The 6911-nt window shown below is 37.2% G+C and overlaps 1 long non-coding RNA gene across 2 annotated transcripts; it reads right to left on the reverse strand.

Annotated features, from left to right (window-relative positions):
• Positions 1–364: 364 nt before the first annotated feature.
• On the reverse strand, positions 365–3773 carry LOC113306541. Of its 2 annotated transcripts, XR_003338678.1 has the most exons (11): positions 3668–3773; positions 3150–3215; positions 2559–2725; positions 2268–2434; positions 2087–2151; positions 1388–1443; positions 1195–1263; positions 1063–1098; positions 864–941; positions 680–773; positions 365–566 (listed from the first exon to the last, which is right to left on the reverse strand). It is a non-coding gene; the product is annotated as an uncharacterized LOC113306541 (long non-coding RNA). The 2 variants fall into 2 exon arrangements; XR_003338677.1 differs by having other exon boundaries at positions 1388–2151.
• Positions 3774–6911: the final 3138 nt, after the last annotated feature.

The following is a 6911-nucleotide window of genomic DNA, read 5'->3' on the forward strand; positions in this document are numbered from 1 at the left end:
CTCGCTCGAAAATTTTCAATTTTGCTGGTATTCACTACACCAAATTTGGTGATTAGCAACAGTAGTACCAGTTGCAAAGTGGGGTCGCAACAGTTCAGCTCTGTCATGAAAGTCGATGTTGCAGTTTCTCGCAACGGCTAGGTTGTCGTTGAAAACTTTCGGTCGCAACAGTTTTAACTGTTGCAACGTCAAAAGTTCGCAACTGTTTGACACAGTTGCGAAATTAGATGGTCGCAACTTCTTTTCGCAGTTGCGATTTTTTTTGCAAAAACAAAAAGATAGTGGTTTTGACTAGGTCAAAACCGATCAAGTCGTGGTGAATTATTTACTGTATTCATATTCACAATTTACAGAGATTAATGTATTCCACCGAATATTCATTCTATTCATAAATTCAGTTCAAGAATGATAAAAAAATACTTGAATATCGAATTGACACCAATACAAGTGCTAATAAGTTCAATAACAACACACCAAATCCAAACTCTTGAAGTTTATACCTTATCCATTTTTGGTACAAGCTCTTGATGTTTCCTTATCAGATCACTGAATCTTGTTCTTCCAACCTGATCCAAAATAAAAACACAATCATAAAGTTTAACTAGTTATTCACTGTTTAAGAACAAAAAAGTACTAGATTGGGAGAAAACAAAGAGTGAATGAATGAAATGAAGCATACTCTTTCTGCAATACTACGAGGATGTTTTTCAAATCCACGCTTAGCTCGAACTCTACAAGAAAGTGAATCTTCAAATAGCTCTGTTTGCTGATTCCTAATTCACACCAACAACAAGAGACAACAGAACTTAGTCTACTACCAAAAGACAAAATCATAAAGCAGGGAATGAAGTGGAGGAACTTACTAGAATCTTCAATTAGTTTGATGACTTCAGACTTCTTGCTTGACATTTCTGTAGCTGCAGCTCTATGCATCAAGAAATCTTCATAAAACAAAGTGAAGAGAAAGCATTAGAAATACTACACAAATTATCAACCAGAAATTACTTCCAGAAAGTGACAGTAATCGTTATTCTGTAAAGATAACAAGAGGCAGCATAAAACCTTTGTGTTTGCTTCAGTGAGAGAGTTCTCATGCAACTGACAGCAGAAGATAAAAAACCATTATAAAGATCGGTAGAGTTATTCTAAATTTATGCTTATGCTACCAATACTGAAATAAATTAGGATATAAACCTCAGAGTAGCACGTTTCTGAATCAGTCATTGGAGCTGGCATACTTTCCACTTTATGAAAAAACCAAATCTGCCACAAAAACAGCAAAGATATATTTATGAATTGGAAAAAAAAAGCTCTGTAGTAAAAAGTTGCATATACTGTGCTCAACTGTATTGAGCATCAAATAAGGAAACTAGATTCCAAGGCTTACCAAACAACGATGAGTATAGGGGTATCCGCGTCCAATCTAAGGAGATGCTTTACCGCCTGAAATATATACCAAATAACTAGGAAGAAAATACAGCGTGCAACTCTTGAATGCACAAGAGATACAGTAAATCGGCCTGTAGCTCAATGGAATCAGCTCAAGCTTGTGACCATGGGAACGGTAGTTCGAACCCCCTCTACGTATATTATTACTTTTAAATTATTATTATTTTTTGACTTAGCAAAAAAAAAAAAAAAAAAGCACAAGAGATACAGTATTTGAAGGAATAAAGATAAAAAGAAACCAGAGAAGAAACTAAATTCTAAATTCAACATTTGGATACTGCGATACACCCTGGACATTCAAGCTTTTGGTCTGATTTATAATTAAAAAAATCCCAAGTGTTCGGGAAGTAATCCATAGTTGCAGCAACCTCAAAATGCATATTGACATGTTTTAAATGTTAAAGAACAAATAAACCGACTCAACTCTCAGAGAAGAAAGCATAGTTTCTTATCCAACATAAATAACTTGAAAACACTATTAAAACCAAGATGAATCCTTTGTGTAAAAAATCCTACAAGATAGAATTTACACAATATAAGTACGAAAAAGGAACGAATGACAAAAAGGAAAAAAAAAACTACAACTACAACTAGGAGGGTGTAAATAACAGAAATTTTCTTAGCTGGCATCACTAACCTCCCGCCAGGGTGGAAACGGACATCACACCCACCAGTAACTTCAGCAGCAATCATACTAGCTAACTGCAATAAATATATTTATAGAAAAAAAAAACAATTCCATCATTCAATGGATAAACAATTGACAACAAAATTTTAACAAATAACAAAAACACAACTGCATGTGATATGTTTATTACCTGACAGAAATTATCATAACTAATTGAATGGGATTGCTTCTTGATAGGTTCCAAAAGCCTGACTGGAATGTCAAGACCATTGTTGTCTCCATGAGCGAGCTCATCCTTGAGTTTGATTGTTCTGAATGGATATCCGGTCTTAATTTTCACATCGTAGGTTCCAACAACTGATCAATAACAACAACAGAATTAAGTATAACAGAAACTCCATCATTTTCTCATTCATCCATTCATCTTCTAAAACAAGTCAACAACAAAACATTTCGATACAATTTCAAAATTACATCCTACCAGATCCATCGAGGTTCTGGCATTTAGAGAGACAAGGGAATCCTCGGCATTAGCGATGACCAAAACTGGCAAGTCTTCTATCGATTTAAATAATGCTTCTGCATTTTGGGATGAAAGAACTGTTTCAAATGACCACCTACAGATTATGTTGAGTGCTTCATCCCACCCTTCAATGCAAAAAGGCGCCCAATACAAGTAAAAAATCATTGTGAAACATCAAAAAATATAATCCCATAAATGAAGTACTAGAATAAATATGCCAATGGAGAAGAGTTTATGTAAGTTAACTTTGCTTTACATAATTAATAACCAAATATTCCTATGGAACAAACTAATACTGGATGATTCCTATTGATTATATAACAATTTCTCGTGAAAATACAGATTTAACTCCATAATGAAGAATCTGAAATAACCGTGTAGAAGCACTCTCTAACTTCATGTTAAGAGAACTGTCAACTCAAAAGATGCAGGTAAAATTATTATGATTTCACAGCACTTTTTATCGCCCATTTTTATATAGAGAGCAATGGGGACAATAAATAAGTTCACAGTTTCCTATTTCCAGTGAGGTGAATAGTATCAAATTACCTTGTAGAGATTCAAAATCTCTGTTGTTAGCTTGGTGAAATCATACCACGCTCGCAGGTTAAGATACTGCATATTGAAGTTCTAAAATATTATTTCACCAAATTAGGAATTCTAAGTAACAAAAGATCATTCAACATTAGTAAACTAAACACAAATCGACCAAGACCTGTAAACTAAACCAAACCATAGTTTCTGGAAACACGAATTAAACATCAAACAAACAAAATTACATAAAAAATCCAAGCGCATCAGCAAATCACATAAATCTGAATAAAAAACCCTAGATCAGAAACCCAAATCTCATAATCGATTGGATAAGAAACCCTAAATCAATTAACATATTTTGAAACCCTAAGACAAATAGCTAAATCTGGCTGAAAATAGGTAGCTGAGCATGATTCTGAACTAAGATTAGAGACCAGGTTAAAGATTTAGAGTGAAAAAAACAAAAGGAGAAAAAAAAATATCTGAATCTTAGTTTAATTTGTGGATAGTTCATGTGCTGGTAGTGACGATACCTTTCTTTCTCGATGACGGTTTTGATGTTGATGATAATGGTTGTGGTAGTAGAAACGGGGGAAAATCACAGGGATAACAAGAGAGACAGAAGAGAAGAGAAAGGAAAGGAAAATAAATTAAAATGAAATAATGAGAGGCTGATCGATAATAAAAAAGAACCGAGTCAGCTTTCCCGATAATCTGAAAAGGCTGAATTATGAGTCAGTGAAAGTGTAGGCAGCCACACACACTTTTCGCATGCGTAAAACTCAAGACAGTTGCGAATCGTAATAGAAGCCAACAGTTCTGTTGCGAAATTTTGCAACAAAAATTAGCATTTGAAAATTCGCAACATCTCCTAAGCTGTTGCTAATCTGAGTTGCTAAACCCCATATTTGGTGTAGTGATTTTGCACCCACAAGGCCACAAGGACAAACCCCATGCCCTTTATTGAAACCCAAAATTTGGTTATTTTGGCTGCTCTAAGTGAGCCACGCGATAGCAGATAACATCACCTTTTGTGATGCTACAAATATGAGTACTGTCTCGGGGAAATCATAAATTTGTGAATACGAAAATTTGCACTTTATACAACTGCCAAAGAGGCAATTTAGAAATCTACAATTCCAATATTCCAGTCTCAGTCTTTGCCCGAAGAAACGGTGGAGCTGCACAAGACCCGCCCAACTTACCCGAACACGTCCTTACCCGTTAAATTCGTGGGTTTTTAATCCGAACCCGCCCGTTATGAATGCAGGATTGGTTATGAAAATAAAAACCCGTTGTTTGTGAGTGCAGGATTGGTATTAGCTAAACCCGCCCAAACCCACCCGAAAAAACCCGTTAAATATACACCATTGATAAAACTAATTTAAAACCCTAGTGGTACCAGTAGATTATAGATAAGATACATAACTCTCAGTTTCTCTGTTCTTCTTCTTCCTAGTTCCTCAGTTCTCTTCACCTACTACAACACGGCTGAATACAAGTACTGGGAGTCCATACGAGAATCATCAATTGCTCATGACAATCTCAATTCTGATTCTACTTATCTTACATTTCTTGCCTGTCACAATAAAATTCATTCGGTTGATGCTTCTATCTTTTGTTGTGGCTATCTTCCCATCTCTCTGTCTTCCTCACTCGTGTTACTGGATGTCTTATCCTATCTGTGCTATTCTTGGTTATTACAATGGCTATTTGTTGTCCTCGGTAACATCTACCTCACCATTGTCATTTTTTTGAGAGTGTGATGTTTGGATTCATTCCAAAGCGCTCCTTTTAATTAGAGGTAGGGTCGAAGATGATGAGAATGAGCCCAACAACAGTAACAACGTCAGGTTACCTGTATAGTACCTAGGGGTGTGCAACGGACGGACGGTTGCGGATTAGGGTCATCCGCAACCAAACCGTCAAAATTGCGGATTTGAAAAATGGAACCGTGACCAATCCAATCACCCGCGGATTTAACCTCTGCGGATCAACGGATTATAAGGGCCGGTTGCGGATTAACCGCGGATTTGTTAGGCCAAGCCCACTAACTTTAGAGCAGAAAATGTTCCATTTCGATGTAGTGGTTGAAACGAACACAAACAATCGTCCAACTGATGATGATGCATGCCACATTGTTACCTCAACGGGACAACTATCAGTTTAGCTTTTGGATGTGAACTATGAAACTAGTTGACGGTCCTAGCCCATTACGAGCTCAGTTCAGTCTATAACTTCATAATTCATACTAGTTCTGTAACTTGTTTCTCTTGTTTATATTATATGTGCAGGGAATGGTTCTGTTATGCGTAACAGCGTCCATACGCTCTCTTAGGCCTGCACAGTGTGTGAACTGTGATTCTGTGAACGGATCACTGACAACATCAACTTGCCAAACACCATCTACCATTCAGTATTCAGTTAGTTAACTTAGTTTTGATTCTATTTGTTGGGCCTAAATTCAGTTAGTGTTTTAAGGACTTTACTTCTATCTCTTTGGGCCTAAATTCATTTAGTTAACTAAGTGATCAAAGAACTTCACTTCTTTCTCTTTGGGCCTAGGTTCATACTTTAAGAAAACTTTGCTTCTTTCTACGGTTGCGGTAATCCGCGGTTTTCAAATGACAACCGCAACCGCATCCGCACCGCATGCGGATTTGAGAATCCCACCCGTGTCCGGCCCATACGTCTTGCGGTTTGGGTGAAATCCGCAATTTTGCGGACGGATACGGGTTAAATCCGCGGTTCCGGTTTTTATGCTCACCCCTAGTACCTCAAGTTAGTGATATCTTGCCATATGAATCTTAGCATCGTATCCAGGATCTTAAACTGCACCACTGGATTAGAGTCGTGTTTGCTATTCGAAGATGAAAATATTGAACTATAATCTGAAACGAGTTTAAACCCAAACTACGGGTCGGGTCAAAAATCCGCCCGCTGTTTGTAGATGCGGGATTGGTTATGAAATAAAAATCCGTTGTTTGTGAGTGCGGGGTTGGTATTAGCTAAAATCGGACCCATGTGCAACTCTAAAACGGTGACATCGCTAAGGAATTTACATATCCATCTTATTTTCTTAGAACGTTGAAGTAAGTCTTCATGGGTTGGTGGCTCCGCGACTTCTCATCAGTGAGATGGAGTCATTTGTTTAGACCTTTATACAAGACTTGGAATCACGAATTACGCAATATAGCAGTCAATGTTCATACCATATTCCCAAATGCATTTTCAAAATCTGTTTCTTGAACTTATCGGTCAGAAAAGTTCGAGTCTAAACCCCAGTCAGACGTTATACTACGAGACACTTTCTATCCTCCATAACTTACTCTTATATACCAAACTCACTGGCAGTTTCAGTCACTACCTTTTCACTGACTGGGCCAGGTTGATGAACGAACCTGACTCGGTAAACGTCCATTTTTGCCAAAATATTCCGACTCAGCGAACAACTAATCCCGATACTTTTACTTTATCAATTTGGCTATTATTACGCACAAATGAAAATGCGAAAAATATCAGTTTTCTTAAAATATCAGTTTTTTCATGAAACAAAGTACCGTGAAGTCCTGTAGTATCGTTCTATTCGATCAAAATACCGTTTACACCTCTCGTGATTTGAGTCAGCCGAGCCAGTCAGTTTGAGTCAGATAACACACCGGCCTCCCTAGGAAAAAAACAAATGAAACACGCGGAAATATCTTCTTACCTCGAACTAACAAATCGGATAGACATCCTCATAATTGCGTCTTTCGCCACTTGATGACATTTAATGAA

This window comes from Papaver somniferum, chromosome 8 (assembly GCF_003573695.1).
Source record: "Papaver somniferum cultivar HN1 chromosome 8, ASM357369v1, whole genome shotgun sequence".
NCBI lineage: Eukaryota > Viridiplantae > Streptophyta > Magnoliopsida > Ranunculales > Papaveraceae > Papaver > Papaver somniferum.